The following is an 18,595-nucleotide window of genomic DNA, read 5'->3' as shown; positions in this document are numbered from 1 at the left end:
ACCTGCGCACACAACATGGCATACAATTTAATGAATGCCGTGTTTTTGATTCTTACTGGACAGAAGCTAAAGTTACGACCAGCATGGAAGGCAACTCTGGTGGTAAGTAGCTAGTTTTACATCACTGGCTGGTTCCTAGTAAATCATATGCCATTTCTGGAAATAAACCAATTTCCTACCTCTCTTTGGGGTTATTAAGGGAGTGTGCATTTCTCGTTAATCCAGCCCTTCATTGGTAGCATGTACTTAATTAGAACTACTGGTAGCTGGAATTCTTACATGATTCTAGCTATTGCAATGGATGTAAGGAAACATGCTATGAAGTTGTTCCGCAGTTCAGGGAGCGAGAGAAAGGTGATGCTCGTTTATTTAAATCAGGGGGAGATGAGTTTATTTCCCAAAATTGTACAGTAATGCTTTTTCATTAAACGGATGCCTTCTCCTTTAGATTTAGATGACTGAGGTTATCTAAAGAGAGATTAATAAGCAACTGTCACAACAAACTTAAATTTTCTTGTATTCTAAACAACTTATCTACTGTATTTAAGTTTGTTCTTATATTCCTTTTTTTATTTAAACAAATATAAATCTTACTCCAGTTGCACATTTGCTATGGAAATCTTAACCTTGTTAGTTTGTAAGGTCGTGTGATAGTTAAGTAAACAAAGTTGATGCTCATCATCAAACTGTTTGTTCTCCTTTTTTCCCCAAATTGGAATCGAAAAGAGAATCGAAAAGGAATCGAATCGTTTCACAGAATCGATAAGGGAATCGGAATCGTGAAAATCTTTTCAATTACCAACCCTACCTATCAATCATTTTCCCAACATGGACTGCAAAGGTCAATCTTTTATCAAACTATATCCCTATATACTAAAAATCCTGGACCACCTATAACTGTTCACCATATAATTGTATATCTACCTGACACTGTTTAATGTTTTTAGTGAATAAAACTACTTTTGTTTTTTCAACTTAAAATCTAAATCCCCATTCCATGGCCCAGACATCAATTGCATTAATTGCCTCTTGTATTTTCTTTACCAAGCATGGCACATTCCTCCCTCTTTTCCAAAGAACCCCATCATCAGCAAACAACAATACACCAAAAGATCTATCAGTCTAAATACTTAATTAATCATGATCGAAAAAAGGAGGACTAACAATACTTCCCTGAGGAGTACCATTTTCCACAAGAAAATATGTTTCCCCACTCTCACAACTAAAAAAGTAAAAAAAATTTTGACCCACTGACCCATCCTACTTCTTACTCCTATCCCCCATAACTTGATCAGTTGTCCCTCCTTCCACAGCATGTCGTACACCGTCTCTAAATCAAAAAACACTACCGCAAGACTCCCTGTTATCCTCAGCTTTCCTTATTTCATCCCCTAAAAACACTGCAGGATCAAAAGAAATCCACACTTTTCTGAATACCGTTTCAACAACTCATTCCTCTCTAGAAAGTTCTTTTAATGTCATTTAACATCTTCTCCATTACCTTACCCACATGGGATGTTAATGCAATCGGCCTATAAACACCAGGATCACTCGGGTCCTTCCCAGGCTTACATATAGGAACAATATTTGACTCTTTCCATGCAGATGGCTGCTTTCCTGTATCCCATACTTTATTGTACAGCTTAAGAATTATCTCCTTACCTCTTACACTCAATCTATTTAACATGCCATATGTTATCGGCTCTCTCCCTGGTGTTGACCCTTGTTTTTTTTTTGTGTGTGTTGTTTAATCACATTGTTCAACTCACCCATAGAAAAGACATATTTATTAAATCATTTTTTCTAACTTCACTGACTTGCACACCTACTACATTATCCTATATTGTAATACCTCTTTCTTATTTCTTGCTCAAGACAAAATAGCTGCACTACGCACCTTAGCGAAGGTTCTGGCTAAAAGCTCTGCTTTATCTGCATTCTTTGTTACTAGTACTTCCCCATCCCTTAATACTGGGAAACAAAACTCCCTCCTATTCCCACTCATTTTTTGATTGTACTCCATACCTTGCCTAACGGCACATTTCTTCTAATTGACTTGTAATATCTCTTCCAATATACTTTATTTGCCTTTTTAATTAGTCTTCTAAAAACACCCTAAATCTGTTTATAAACAATCAGATACTCAAAATTGTGAGTCCTCTTTAGCATTCGAAATGCCTTATTCCTACTTTTAACCGCATTTGAACACTCCTCAGTCCACCAGGAAACAATGTTTCTCCTTATACTACCCTTACTTCTTTGGATGGTTTCCTGGGTTGCTTATAAGTTTACTTTACCTATATCTGCATTGACCCCTTGGTCCAAATTAACTAGCCGTAATTTTTCATCTGCAATAACAGAATACTTAGCCCAGTCTCCTTACTTTAATTTCCATCTACCCCTACTCAGTTCCTGTACCTTTCCACCCCTATCAAAAGCAATCTCTATCAAAATTGGAAAATGATCAGTGCCCTGCCTTAAAACTTTCCAATTAATAATTTCTGCAAAATTCTGTGATACTGATGTCAAATCCAACACTGACTCTGTTCCTTTTGCTACGTTCACCCTTGTTCCTATACCATTGTTTAAACATACTAATTCCTTATCATCTAAAAAATCTATTACCCATTACTATCACTATCCATCCCCCATAAAGTACTATGTGTAGTAAATGTCATGAACAGGGAGAGATAGACCAAAAACAAAAATGGGCATCAAGCCAAAAACTAAAAGTCTGCGTCCAATAACCAAAAATAACAAAAAGCAATCACAGACGAAACTATATACAAAAACAGGGGACAGTCTAACTCAGAAATCCAAAGACCAGCCCGGTCAGGCAACAGGCAGGCAGAATCAGATTAAGCAGCAACTCAGGTAAATCCAGGGGCAGGCTGGCTCAGATATCCAGAAGCAAATAGGGTCAGATCAACAAGCAAACAGAACAGAGAATGCTGGCCAAGACTCACCAGTTGGCACAGAAAAACAACAATCTGGCAGAGTGCAGGAGACAGAGGTAGGTATAAGTAGGGGAGTGAGCAGGTGAACGGAGTGAAACTAATTACCAGAATGGGTGGAGCTGATCAGGAGGAGGAAAGTGGCTAAAAGTAAACTGAAGCTGATTGGATGTGACTGGTAAAGGGGAGTGACAGGCAAACAGACAGGATGTTTACTGTGATGTGAACTGAATGACTAGCACAGTGTTGTATAAAGTACTGAAATCTTGGAGTCAAGTAAAAGTATAAGTACCTCTCCAAAATATGACTTTGGTAAAAGTCCAAGTCACTGACTGAAATGTTACTTGAGTAAAAGTCTTAACGTATCTGAAATGTCTTGTACTTAAGTATGAAAATTACTGTAAAAATAGATGTACTCAAGTAATGTAATAAAAAGTATAAGTAAAAAGTAAAACAAAGCAAATGCAGTTTGAATGACATTTTTTAGATTTTGGTAAACTTTGAAAGTCAAACTCTCTTAAAATAATATAAACAGCCAAGTGCAGGAGAAACTTAGACCAAGTTTAGACAGAAAATACAACCTTTTTGTAAGCTTTCAGTTTTCCTTCTTCAAGTAAGGTCAGTGCTATGCACTTTAAAATTGTACACAACCAAGTACAGGCAAAGGGGGTGTATACTAAGAACATGGTTAAGTGATAAAGTGATAGTTAACCTACAGGAAGTGGTAAATTTGCTGATAGATACACCTGTGGTTGCAGGTATCATTTAGTTAAGAAAATTAGGACTCTCTGCTATTAGATGCTTTACCTAAACCACAAGGTTAATTTAACCTGCTTTACCACTGAACCCGCTTCTTATCCCATTGGTGGTGATGAACAAGCCCAAGCAAGTCCCGACTTTGTCGCAGTCAATCAGTAGGTGGGGTCAAAACACTTGCGTGCGTGAGTCTCTCTCTTTAGTAACTAAACCAAAAATTGAAAATGTATTGGAGTAAAAGTATGCAATTAAATTCAGAAATATAGTGAAGTAAAAGTAAAAGTTATCAAAAAAAATTATACTCGAGAAAAGTATAAAGTACTCCAAAATATACTTAAGTACAGTAGTGAAGTATTTTTACTTCATTACTATACAACACTGGACTAGCAGGTGAAAAACAGATTGGGTGAAGACAGATAAGTGGGTTGGCAGGTAAACAGAACTGAACTAAAAGCTTGCCGAACCCTGACTGATAACATAAAACAAAATCAAACCAACAACAAAACCCAAATCGTGACAGTAAAATCACCACACCAAATGACATTAGTATCCCATCATTCCACAATACCTTCTAACTTGACTTTTTCCAACTTTTTACAGAGATTCTAAACGTAACATCCCCTCTTTACCCATACTTCAACCACTACTACCTCCAACTCTTCATTTGTATGTAACATACTCCCTCCTAAAAAAAATGGTACACACCCCACCACTACCAATATCCCTGTGCCCGTGGCTTCTGAACTCCATTCCACCAGGGCCTGCAATGAATTTGCTAACTACTTTACTGAGAAAATCCTAAAGATCAGAGGATCAGTATGTACATTCCATATCAAGTTCAGAACCAAAGCTGTCTCCAACTAGAGCTTATCTTGACAAAATGTCCCAATTCAGCCAAATAAACTACAAAAGCTTAGAGGAGGTCATTCAGCAGCTAAGTTCCTCCGCCTGCTGCCTTGATGTTCTACCCACAGCTTTCTTTAAGAAAGTTTTGCGTCTGATTTGACTCAGATAATAAACACGTCCCTTCTGTCAGGTGCCTTCCCCAGTTCCTTAAAACAGCAATTATCAAACCACTGCTGAAAAAGAAAAATTTAAACAAACTATTACTACAGAACTACAGGCCCTCTCAAACCTCCCTTTTATCAGTAAGATTATTGAAAAACCTATGTTTCAACAATTAAACACCTTTTTAACAACGACCAGCTGCTTTGACGTTTTCCAGTCTGGCTTCCTCAACATAGTACAGAGACCGCCCTGCTGGTTCTATTGGACCTCAGTGCAGCATTCGATACTGTCAATCACTCCATTCTGTTAGAACGGCTGGAGAACTGGGTCAGCCTTTCTGGTACAGCACTCAAATTGTTTAAGTCCTACTTAAAGGACAGGGACTTTTTCGTGTCAGTAGGTAACTTTACATCAGAGATGACAAAAATCACATGTGGGGTTCCCCCAGGGTCCATCCTGGGTCCCCTCCTCTTCAATATCTACATACTCCCTCTAGCTGCATGTCTCCCCTTCTTCCACCCCCTTCCTGTCAGTCTACTGTGAATAAAAAGAAAGCCACTAGATGCTGCAAAAAAAAGAAAAAAAAAGATTTTATTATAGCAGGTTACACTACGATTCATAGGCAAGGCAAGGCAAATTTATTTATATAGCACATTTCAGTACAAAGAATGCAAAGTGCTTTACATGATTAAAACATAGGGAAATAAAACAGAATAAAAGCAAGTGGGAATAAAATGTAGAAACAAAATAAAGCATGGGAAAATAGAAATTTAAAGCAAAACAGTCAAAGGCAATCCTAAACAAATATGTTTTTAATATGTTTTTAAACTTAGGCTTTCCGCAGAAAACTGCGGAAAGCCTGAGTTCCTTTAAATTTAAAGAAAATCTTAGTACAATCTTAGCACAAGCATTTATGCAGTGCTTGAATGGGTTCATAGTCACCTGGTGACATGGTAATGTAAAGCTGTGTATCGTCTGCATAGCTATGGTAACTAATGTTGTTGTTGTTTTTTTATGACCAGGGGTCCGTTCTTCGTACGTCGCTAACTCAGTTAGCTGTGTTAGCGACTCTGTCTGGGTCCTTGCTATCTCAGCTCCTTTTGATCTCATTCCTTGAAAAAGACGATTCAAAATGTTCCCTTACAGTCCCTGTAAACTAGGCTTGCCTTATCAAACTAGGCTTGCAGATACAGATATCGCCAAAAAAATTGTCCAAATTGTCCAATTGTCGAATTTTACTATGTATAGCATGTACTGTTATAAAATATGTGTAATAGCTGTTGTAATATGTGTAACATTATCAGCATGTGGTCTAAACTCTGCACATGTCCTTCCTGTCATGGAAGGCTTGCTGACAGGGTGGACAATGACAGGGTGGACATTTTTGGCTAATCTTAGCATTTAATGAGCACATGGTGGACCTTCACTTAGCAACATGCTACAGTCAGCAAGCTGACTATGTACTGTTTTACAAATATATTTCAAAGTTCTGATAGGTTTTTCTATCAATTGATATTTCACTATGACAGAGTGGACATGTTAAGCTTGACAACATCCAACTACACACATAATATTATGAAAATTAAGAAACATAAGTGTAAATACTTACTCTGCAACTCGCCACTGCTTCAGCCTCCATTGAAGAAAGAAAAAATGCTCGTAGTGATGTCACTACTGTCATTATGGGACAGTTACCCCATAATGACAGGGTGGACCGCAATTTCAGGGACACATGCAAAATGTTCAATATATTTATGAAAATACAATATACATGACCAAAATGACTTGTTTCATCAAATAACTTATTGTGGACAATAAAACCATGTAAACATTTTTTTGATTTAGTATCATTTAACCACTTATTACACACACTGTAGTTAGCTGAGCAGTGTGTGGGACATGCCAAAATCACGTACATCCAATGAAAAGAAATTGTATAAAATGAAGGAAACAAATTTTAAGAGACTTGTCATTGTACTGATATGTGTGCAAATGTTTGGCCACTTATAATAAGACCTCAGACTTTCATTATTCTGCTACATTTTCATGATGACTGAGTGAGTCTGATGAGGACACCAAAGGCACTTCATAGTGATATCGACTCATAAAACCCAGTGGCAGATTGAATTCTTCCTTCTTCTTGGCGTTCTGTCAGTCCAAGAAGGCACACAGCTGTGACACTCCGTGTAATTAGAGACCCCCCCACGCCACGTGCTCGATAACTCTTTGCTGGACCGAAGATTACCGGAGCATAACGTTCCTTGTATTTGCGGATACAGGAGGTTGACTTAAAAAGGTGCTTTTGAATTCCCTCTGATCAAAGACTGAGAGCCGCCTTATCTCCCAGTGATCGAAAGAGGACCACGCTTTTGTTTGGCCGAACAAAGCGTCTGGAAGCCTGGAAAAGAGAAGGAGCTTTCTCATCCCGGTCCCGCTGCTGCAAACACCTGCGTTTGTCAAGACGCCTTCAGGACGCCGCGTTACTCGGAGCGCTCCCGGACCCAGCCGGGACAACGTCAAGTAAACGGGTTTTTCCCCTTTTATTTCTTTTTCACCCACAGGGTGGTTTAGAAGTGCCTGGGCAGGTTTTAGGATTTTGTCAAATGCTGTTTATTCCAAGGTGGAGGGTTTTTATCTGTTGAATATTATCTGTTGTATGTGCATGCATTTTGAAAGTGATTTTGGCTGTGTTGATTTGTGGTTCATAAGTGACTCCGCCACGGGTCGCTTCTTCAACTCGATTTTCCCTCTTTTCCCCTCTCTCCTCGTTTCCACCTTTGCTTCCCCGCTTATCAGCGGCAAAATCTTTTTGTTAGAACTTAGTTTGCGCTCTTCTCTTGAATCTCTCATTTCAGCCGCTCCCTCTCGGAGCGAGGTACCACCCCACATCAGCGTAAGCGTGGTTACATCATTAGGACCTCCCCTCACGTATCACGCAAGGTTGTAGATCCTACATCATCATAGTCGCCATCTTGGGAGGGTATTGGGTAACTGAACTGTAGTTAGCTCAGCTGAACTAGCTTATGCAAAACATTAAAGCATCCAGTGGGATTCTCAAAGCTGTTCTGTCTGTCAATGCTGCTACGTCAAATGCCGACGTCTTGAATGTGATGTTTAACCAACTGTGAGTTGAACTAAGATTTGCTACCTCTCATTTTAATCCCATTTTTTTGTTTAAACTTTTATTTCCACATATATTTTGCATGTTTGGTTTAGTAGCGAGTAGAATTCCAAGGTTGTTGAATCAGAGAATTACTGTAACAGGGAATTGCCTTTGGTTCAATAAAACAACAACTGTGGAATAGTAATTGTTTGTGTTCATTCCAATACACAGTTGCATGGTTATTCAGAATTCAGAGCTATGCTCCTTTTTGGAAGTTAACATCTGATATTAACACAGACACATTTTCATTGGATTGGTCATAAAAGGGTAATGGTTTGAACTCTAATTGCAGTTGTAAGTGAGTTATCACCGTTGCTGGATAAATCGGTCAGAGTCCGATCAGATCATTTGTTCCAGCACAACTGAGTTTATAACAGCTAATTAATAAATGCATTAGTAGTATAAATGATTACAAGCTTATAGGTCTTTGCCACCATTTGAATTATATTTGTTATAGCTAATATTTGAGTTTGAATGACTTATTTAAATTATAATACGAAATTACAATTAATAATAATAATCATATTCAATCAGCTTCTGGCATAACAATTGACCATACGCATACTCTCCCCTACACCTTCCACACCTTTGCTTGCTTTTACACACATTGCCAATATGTCCATAACGCTGACATTTGTAGCACCTGTGAGCCGTCAACACAAAAAGTCTTAAACTAAAGCTCAAAAAAAACAATCATCGTTCTTGAAGGAAGTGTCTCACCCTTAAATGTTAATAAGACAGACTCACTATCCACCTTGTGGTGGTCTCGAAATGCTTGAAGCTGTTTAACTGCCACAATGTTACCACCAGTCAATTGCCTTTTTAACTCTTCAAGGTTTTGTTCCACAGGATTTGGGAGATAAACCCCCTTGTTCCTTGTTTCTCCCACACACATTTCTTTTCGGACGCCTCCCCTGTGAGGTGTTTCCGGGCACGTCCCACCGGGAGGAGGCCCAGGGGAAGACCCAGGACACGCTGGAGGGAGTATGTCTCTCGGCTGGCCTGGGAATGCCTTGGGATTCCCCCGGAGGAGCTGGCCCAAGTGGCCGGGGAGAGGGACGTCTGGGCCTCCCTACTGAAGCTGCTACCCCCGCGACCCGACCCCGGATAAGCGGAAGAAAACGGACGGACGGACATTTCTTTTCCACCACCATTATTTTACAGACATGCATGATCTTCATTGTCTTAGCCATTTGTTCTTCACTAGCACACTTAACAAGCAGACATCTGTCCAACAGCAACTTTGCCAGCTCTAAGCCCCCAGTCACATTCCTGCTTCAAGACTTTCTTCCTGGGCTGCCTCCCTCAAAGTCAAGCAGCCTCTTACTGTTAGGTTTTTGTTTGTTATCAGCCCTGTCACCTCTCAGCCTCCATCCTATCAGCTCCGTCCACTCCTCAGCCACCACTCTGCTCTTGATCAGATTCACCAACTGCACTGATTAGAGTCAGAGCCTCAGTCATCCACTCTGTGCCAAAACGTCTTGTCTTACTTCTTGCATACTGCCACCGTACCTCTACCAGTTTCTATGTGCTCAGCCAGCTGGATTCTTTTGTCCTGTTGTGTTCAGCCCTCACTGTCTAATGCTGCCTGTGTTTGCGTGCTGCACAAAGTCTGCCTGTTTCCCCTGAGTACCAGTTGCCATTCTGGTGGTTCCTCGGTACACATGGCTTATCTCACTCCCACTCTTTTTCACTCTTATTTTTTTTAGCTCATTTATGTCTTTATCTTCTGCCCTTTCAGGTCCAGTCAGTTTTCCATCTGGCCACTCTTTGACCAAGTACCTCTCTCTTGATTCTTTGATTTTTCATTTCCATAATTTCTTCTACTGATAGATTTTGTAGTTTCCCATTTGAACATAGCTTTGGTCATATGAAACATCTTCTCTACCAGCACACATTTCTATTAAACTTTTTATGTCCTTCAGATTTTATTCTGTTTTCTATGCCTAAGTCATCTAATGCTTATTTTTTTTTCTAAATCCAATTTCGCCTGATACCTGCTGACTAATTAAATTCACAAAATGCAGAGTATTTTCTGAGTTTCAGTTAATCAAGTTTTAGTTCAAGAAAACCAATATTCTATATTTATATTAAAATATGTATTTTGTTTTTACAATCTCACACTTTTCTTTATGAAACTTTCATATCTGTTTAATTAATAACTTTACTTAAATCTACATGAACTGAGGTTTTAAGATAAATGTGTAATGAAGGTCTACTATCTGAATTTGATGATATGTCAGTCAAAGATCCGTTAAAGTCATCACCACATACAGAACACTGACACAACATAGAAAACTTCCTTTTTTTGTTAAACAATTGCATACGATTTGGTACTGCTATCTGCTTCCCTCAGACAAACACACTTATTAGGTTTAGCAGGTGTCCTCTATTTGCATCTGATCTCCACTCTACAATCTACGTTCCAAACAAATGGGTTAAAAGCTGATTATTTTTTTAAACACAGCAGAGAGAGATATTATTTGAGATCTGGAGCTTCCTATCAAGTATTATTCACAGTTGAGGATATTAATAGATGTTGTAGGTGCTTTTAATGCATAGCAACAAAACTAGGAGATTAGATTCCTCCCTTAATTACAAACATTTTAATGGGTATACAAGTACCTGTCTGCTGAGTGTTAAACTGTACATCAATTCAGTGCAGAATGAATTCTACCAATTAGTTACATAGGTCCAGTTAAAATAAAAAAATCAGTTTCTATCCATCATAAAGCAGACCTTATCTAGTTTGCCTTCTGTGTTTTTCACAGCTGAACAAAGCTTGGCACACACCCGCAAGACCATTGTAGAATGAGCAGATGTTACACATTAATTAGACTAGCCAGTACAGCAACAACTGGCTGAGAAATTTAGAAGAGGGCTTGTAGCGAGCCACCTTAGCAGAATGGAAACAGAAGCATGTTTAATCTGTGACAAGATATGTAAACACTTACCATCCACATATTAAATCCCACTCGTTTAGCACACTGTGACCCTAGCCCTGGGCTTACACTGATCCACTGATCCAGTGTGGCTTCTACATAAACTGCCACTCACACTGCTCCTAGAAAAACAGTGGCCAGCTCCGGATTTGGAAATGGTGCTTGTGAGAATAAACATTCATGTAGACCTTTCTGTTGCTATGCCTCATAAATGATTAAAAAACAGTTACGGTTTTGATTTTATTGGGGAGAGATGTTCCCCTTGTGTACGCAGATCCTGTTTCATCCTCCAGCAGCCCATCTGTTTCCTTGTGTTTCTGTTTTGCCGTTTTGTTTACACTAGTCAAGTTAGCGTAAGTTGGTGGGTTGATTTTATCCTGAGATTCACCAGAGCTTTCTCCTGTGTGTTGTCTGATTTTCTCGTGAAATTTGAGAGCGTGGTCCGGGGGCTTTTTTTTTTACTTCCAGCTGATGGTAACGGAATATAAGGTAGATGAAGAAAGCTTAATAAAAGCTTAAACTTTTTATGTGGACTTGAGGCAGAGCGGTGTGAATGTCAGGTATCAGAAGCTTTTGGGAGCACATTTGCACGGGACAATGAAATTGAGAAGAACATTGCTGTTCTTGGTGGAATATCGGAGGCATGAAGTCTGTAATACTTCTCTGTTCCTCATCGGGTGAGTTTAAGAACTTTATTAATAAGAACCGTTGTGTCGGGCTGTGCCAGCTAACCAGCCGGCAATCACCAACAGATCTAAGAGATTTACTCTCCGCCCTGCGGCCAATCACTGAAAAGAGGGGCGTTAACTCAAAACTTCTCTGGAACGAGCACGCATTGGCCTTACTCCTCAGCAGGGCTGTACATACCCAGGCTGGCTCTGGAGAAAAAAAGGCTCCTGAAACACTGAAAAGTGAGCAGAGCCATGCGGTGCACAGTCATTACGAGCCAGTAGAACCCTGCCAAATTTAAAATGGTCTTATCTTTTTGATATTTTATTTTATTTCCAAAAGTTTGACTTTGTTGGAAAGCTTAGAGTCCTCTCTTTATGTTCAGTTAGATCCTCCCAGTACTCTATCTAACGTCAGATTTGCAACTGATTTGGCTCTTAAGTCTGTTGTTAAAATAGTGATATAGATTAAAAATATATTTATTTTACTCCAGTAAACTGCCCAATGTATTTAATCCACAAGAACACACAGGTAAAATAATGTCTGTAGATCTACAAATATTGAAAAACATCTATACCACACTGCAAATCTTTTTAAACTTGTAGCAATGTGCTTTATATTGACATGATAGTTTATTGTATAATTTTGTTCATGGCTCTAATATTGTTGTCTAAAGATTACAGACCATGTAACTGGATTCATGTTAGGTGACACTGAACCACCACATTTACACAGCTTATCTCAGTTACTTTCCTGCAGAAATGGAAACTACAAGAAAAAATAAATTTAGGTTTAAATATTTTCAGTTAATTAATTAATTTATTATTATATATTTTTGCACTTGAGCAACCAGTAGTTGGACTTGCACTTGCACCTGAAGAACAAAGAAAAAAATCTCCAGATTTTGGACAGAGACAGCAGATGGTTTGACAGAGGGGTGAAAGAAGCCATCTTGGTCAAAAGAGAAAAGCTATCACTTAACAGAGTGGAGAGATTACATCAGCAGTCGCATCAAGATTCAGGTGACCAAGTACTCCACTCACACCAAGCAACAGCTTCTAATGGCCCAGGACAGTAGTGGGTCATTGATTTACATCTGACTAAGAATTCACCTAGGGGGATGGGCCTGCATGTCCTTAAAAACAGCAGCACACCGACTGCAGGTTGCTCAAGTGCGAGGCAACAGAATTTTCAAAGACTCCTGGATATGTGTCAAAATGTTTTCAGAAAAACTGAAAAAAAAGTCCAGTTGCCTCTGATTTAAGCCTGTTTGCTGTTGCGTTGATCTTGATAACTGAGAATTTGCACAGGCAATGTATAGAAGACCAGCTTAAAAATGTGGCACACTTTCTTTTAACCATTTCTCTTTTTAGTTTAAAAAACACTGGATATAAGTCATACAGTATGAGAAGGATTATTAGTTTATTTTATGTCAAACCTTATTGCTAAAACACATGTAAATATCAACAATCTCCTGTCCATGATATTGTGCAGCAATGTTGATAATAGACACAAGAGGCTCTTATTTGTACAACCCACAAGATAAACACAAGAGGAATACGGGGGCCAATGTACAGCAAATCATGTGCATGATGTTTACACTTCAGCAGAATCAGAAAGAGTAACAATCTTGTGATGAGGAAATGAGACGAGATAAGGAGGGAGGAGGAGAGAATGAGCAAAACCCTCAGGGCTTCTCCTTTTAATGAGCGTCACAACCTAACAAATTCATTGCTGTGTTTCAATTCCAACCACTTTTGCTCTACTGGCTCTACCTCCTCCTCCTCCTTCTCCACAGCAGCAGCCGCAGCAGGAAAAGAGCCTTGATATGGAAAGCAGGAGGACTGGTGCTCCTTACCGGCTCCTTTGAAGTCAGAAAAGGAGAGGATTATGTAGTAGAGCTTCCAAGTTCAGATCCGCCTTTAACCTTTTACATTTTATTCTATGATTTTAGTCTATTTGATACTTTTATTAGATTAAAATGGGTTAGTCTTATTGAGGGGACAAACACTTAGCAGATGCTGACAAGAGGATAAGAGAATAGAAACGAAAGGGATTTTCATAAAAAAGTGAGAATACATAAACTACCAGTCTAAAGTTTGGACTCACCTTCTCATTCAACGGTTTGTCATTATTTTTGTTACTACCTCTGTTAAGTCGTGACGTATCTACCACTGCTTCCGGGTCCAAGCTGCCCAAAGAATTTATTCAATATGGCGCTGTGCCATGTGCTGTGCTGTCTTAATAGATCAGAGACAAAAAAAAGGCTCCTGCTGTCATTTTATCATTTCTCGTGTGATGAAAAGGAGAAGAGGAGATGGCTGCAGTTGATAAGTTAACAAATTACTAAAATGGAGCAATTTTGCTGACTTGAAATGTTAGCGTTTTTTTAGGAGAGCTTTTAATTGATCTCTTGCCCTTTTGGTTATTGTCCTTGTTTATTTTATCTTTTTAACTTTTTTTATTTTTAATGCTCTCCATTTGTTTTTATTTAGCGCTTACCTTTTTTACTATGTAGCACTTTGGGATTTTTATAAATATAAAGTGCATTATAAATCCAATGTATTATTATTATTTGTATTATTAGCATTAAATTAACATGTCACATATGCTAACTACAGTACATACAATGTTAACATTTGATATTGTAAAGCATATATACAAGTTTGAGAATTAACCGTAAGCATAAACTACAATGTCATGTACTGCTGATGTGGACCCGGAAGTTCACCCATGACGTCAGACTTAACAACCAGGTTGGAAAACTATTTCAGCTGACTAACCTCATGAAACTCATCGAGAGATGGCCAAGAGAGACCAAAGCGGGTGTATTTAGAACAAGCTAAAATATATGAGAACTTTTGAGTTAGCTACTTCAAGATTTTGTGTTTGATACATATGTTGTGCAACAACCATGGGGAATAAAATCAGTCTATAAGTTTGAAGTCACTGAAACATGAGACCTTCACATCCACCCACTGCCCATCACAGCAAGGGGTGGCAACACTGTTATGTACCAAGACCCCAAGGATTTATTTTCCTCTGTGCCCATGGACCCTCGAAGAGAGGATTCCTCCACTGGAGAGACGCATGCACATATGCAGGCTGGATCGAAGCTTCTCCCGTGCAGGGTTTCGACAGACCGAGCACAGCCCATTGGAGCCCGTGTAAAGTGCATACCAGGCCGGGATTCACGAGGCGTTCCTCCTTTTGCGCCAGTAACTTGCTCAGACAACCAGCTTTACCTCGGAGGGATTCACTCTAACCAGACACCCCGTTGCAACAACCAGACAAAAGCAGAGGTTTGGGAGAGAATGAACAGGGAAAGTTTTGTTTAATCCGTTATTTACATGTGGTTCAACCCAGCCTTGATATTGGGTTCGGCCCACCAACGTTTGTTTACATATATATCTGAAATTGCAGTGTGCATGCCCAACACACTCTCAGTAGACAACCGTGGGGCACAAATCCTTTGTCCCCAAGCTCGGATCGTCCAATCAACATACTGGAAATGCACATGTTACGTTTACGGTCTGCTGGAAAGTGTGTGACAATCCAGTGTTGGTTGGCCTTGCTAGCTCATTGAACAATCGATATGAATATTTTCTGTTTAAACAAATTAACATTGTTAGTGAGCCTTTATTTGTAATTTTTTGTCTAAAAAATAAATTACATTTAGCTTTTATAGAATAGAATTTATAGGGCGCTGGTTTATGTTGACATATGTGTTTAATTTAAAATTGATCAAAGTAATGTTGTATGCATCACAAAAAAATGAATTGCTGCTAAAAGGAGTTGAGTTTTTGTGCCTCAGTCTGCAGAGATGCCACTGGTCCCTCTCAAATCTGAGAAAACCGTACGCCCTTGGTTTCAGCTAATGTGAGGTTTTTTATTCTCACATGGCCAATATAAGAGATGTAGACAGACATTTTATCCACGTTGTGCTGCTGCTACTGCAGCTATTGTTGCGCAGCACAATAATTAGGAAAAGGGGTTTTATTGGTAACACAAGCCCAAAAAAGTGACTTCACATTAAAAAACACAAGCCCAAAAAATCGCAACCCACGACTTACAAAATTTACGAGCATCTTTAGAAAAAAACAAGCCCAAAGTTGCTTATAATAAGCGGACTTGGCCACACTGGACCTAGCAGGTTTAATGCTGACCTATTTAATGTCAGGTAATGCTCCATGGCAGAATTACCTGATGAGCTAGAGCCATATCATGGGTATCTCTCTGTTAAATGTGAGGGCCAAACTGGGAAGTTTAGTAGGGACAAGGCTTTTCGATTTGTGACTGCTGAGTTCTAAGCATCACAGAATGTTTTGTTTTTCGTTGGCTAGGCTTTATGGGACAAGTTTTTCTAATATTACAGACCTCTCAACTTTCTTTTTTTTTTTTTTATTTAAATTTTTTATTTGGAAAGGCAGGTTACAATTACTTATGACAAAACCAGCTTCCACAACAAGGGAAGTATAGGCAAGAAAAACAAGCCAATCCAGGGTTTTTGTTGTAATAAATGAACAACCATAACAGAAGAGTGAGTGGGGGGTGGGTCCAGTCTGATTTTTCTACTGTTAGGAGAAAAACACGGTCAGGAACATAATTTTGCCTTCAACCAGTACCGAGGTGAAATATACAGCAGCACAATATTTATATGTGACATACATATTTAGTCCAAGGGGATTACTGATTTGACATAGTTTGTCCATTTGGACCAGATCTTGAAGAATGATTCCCTTCGACCTTGAACAGAAAAGGATAACTTCTCCAGAATGTAAATGTCTTGCACAATATTGATCCAATCTTTAACTGTAGGAGTTTCAGGCTGTAGCCATCTTCTAGTGATTGTCTTTTTGCTTGCTGCCAGAAGCATTAACAGCAGTTTTTTATCTTCCCGAGTCCAGTTGTCAAATGAGATGTTACCTAAGTATAGGGATTCGCATTTACATGGGATTCTTTCAGTAAATATGTTATTAATGTGGGAACACATTTGCTCCCAGAAACCTTTAATCACTGGACAGCTCCAGAAGATGTGATGGTGATTTGCCCCATTTGTTCCACAGAGTCTCCAGCATGAGTCTCCGCTTCCCCTGTGTTTTTTCTGAACTGGAGTTACAAAAAATCGAACAGTGTTTTTCCAACAAAACTGTCTCCAAGTGTTGGAGCTGGAGGTCATCCAGTGTAATTTGTTAATCTGTTCCCAGGCTTCAGTTGAGAGAGATAAATTTCCTTCTTTTACCCACTTGTTTCTAATGTAATCTGTGTCGCCTTGTTTCGAGGATAGAATACCATTGTACAGTATGGAGACAAGTTTTTTGCATGAACCTGACTTCAACAGAGACAGGATCACATCAAAAAGTCCTGATTTGGTTGTTTCCCGATTGTCGTGTATATTTTGGTTGAAATAGGCCCTAACCTGTAAGTATCTGAAGAAGTCAACCCTCTCCAATCCCTTTGATTTCTGAAGTTCCTCAAAACTCTGAAACACCCCATTCTTGGTAAATGAATAGTAAGTGGTTAATCCTTTTTGTATCCATCCTTTAAATCTCCCATCGTTCTTGTTTGGGTTAAAGGCTGAGTCAAAGGCACACCATCTAAGTGTTTTTATCTGGTTACCCAATTTACAAATTTTAATTACCTTTGTCCAAGAATCCAGCATTGTGTGTATCAGTGAGTCATGTGGTATACCCAGCCCCTCTTGTAAGTCCTTATCCATTAACACTGATAATAAAGGTATTCCTTCCACTGTTGTTCCTTCCAAATCTTTCCACCCTGCATCGTAAGATGGAGAGCATAAACAGAATACTGGTCTTAACTGAGCTGCAAGGTAATAAACCTGCAGATTAGGAAGAGCCAGTCCACCTCTCTCTTTCTTTAACTGGAGCGTTCTGTATCTGACCCTTGCCTTTTTTCCCTGCCAAATGTATTGTGATATTAATCTATCCCACTCTATGAAGCACCTTTCTGGTATCAGAATAGGTAAACATTGAAATAGATATAAGAAGCGCGGGAGAATGTTCATTCTAACCGTCTCCACTCTGGAGTATAAATTTGAAAAAGGGATCAGATTCCATCTCTGTATGTCAGATTTCAGGACTGAAATTAGGGGCCCAAAATTGGCGTCGAAAGTCCTGGAAAAATCCTTGAGCAATGTAACTCCTAAATATTTTATGGATTCTGCTTCCCAGTTCCAATTGTACAGGTTCCTAATATTGTTCTGCGGGTTATAGTTTATTGTTAAAACCTGAGTCTTGGTGATGTTTATCTTGTAGCCAGAGAGCGAGCCGAATTCCTCAATCGCCCCCATAAGTACAGGTAGAGTTTGAGCTGGATTTGTTATGGTTATCAATAAGTCGTCTGCAAACAATGACAACTTTTGTTCCCCAGATGCCATGTGAACTCCAGCTATATCTGTCCTCTGTCTTATCCACTGACTTAACGGCTCTATGAAAAGAGCAAAGAGGAGCGGCGACACGCAGCATCCCTGCCTTGTACCCCTTCCCAGGGTAAAGGGGTCCGATAGGTCTTCGTTAATTTTTATCCTAGCCGATGGTTTATTGTACAAAGCTGCAATTACGTCTATTATGGTCTGATGGAACCCAAACCTGGACATGACTTTATAGAGAAAAGACCATCTGACCGAGTCAAAAGCCTTCTCCGCATCCAGACTCAGGACAAGAGTCTCTTTTTTTTGTTGGACTACGTGATTCAAAATATGCAGGGTTTTTCTGATGTTATCCTGTGTCTGTCTCTGTCTGATGAATCCTGTTTGGTCCTTATGGATTATCACTGGCAAGATGTTTTCCAATCTCTGTGCAATTATGGCAGTAAATAATTTATAATCAATATTTAGCACACTTATTGGTCGGTAGTTTCCACATTCCAATTTATCCTTCCCCTCCTTAGGGATTAACGAAATAATTGCGTCATTCCATGAGGGAGGGATTATTTTCTTTTCCAGTACATTGTTATAAACTCTTAGTAACACAGGAACCAACTGGTCTTGCATCTCTCTGTACCACTCGGAGGTAAACCCATCCGTTCCTGGAGCTTTTCCTCCTTTCGACTTTCTAATCACTGATGTTAGTTCTGCTTCAGTT

The 18,595-nt window shown here is 39.2% G+C and overlaps 1 protein-coding gene across 5 annotated transcripts in view; it reads right to left on the bottom strand.

Annotated features, from left to right (window-relative positions):
- The window catches only part of LOC105919040 (neuronal PAS domain-containing protein 3), a 1,017,839-nt gene that overhangs the window by 915,298 nt on the left and 83,946 nt on the right, over positions 1-18,595 (bottom strand). The gene's annotated exons all lie outside the window — the stretch shown is intronic.

The sequence above is a fragment of the Fundulus heteroclitus genome, unplaced genomic scaffold (genome assembly GCF_011125445.2).
Source record: "Fundulus heteroclitus isolate FHET01 unplaced genomic scaffold, MU-UCD_Fhet_4.1 scaffold_87, whole genome shotgun sequence".
NCBI lineage: Eukaryota > Metazoa > Chordata > Actinopteri > Cyprinodontiformes > Fundulidae > Fundulus > Fundulus heteroclitus.
Note: the sequence above shows the minus strand (reverse complement) of the source record. Positions and strands in the feature narration are given on the sequence as shown.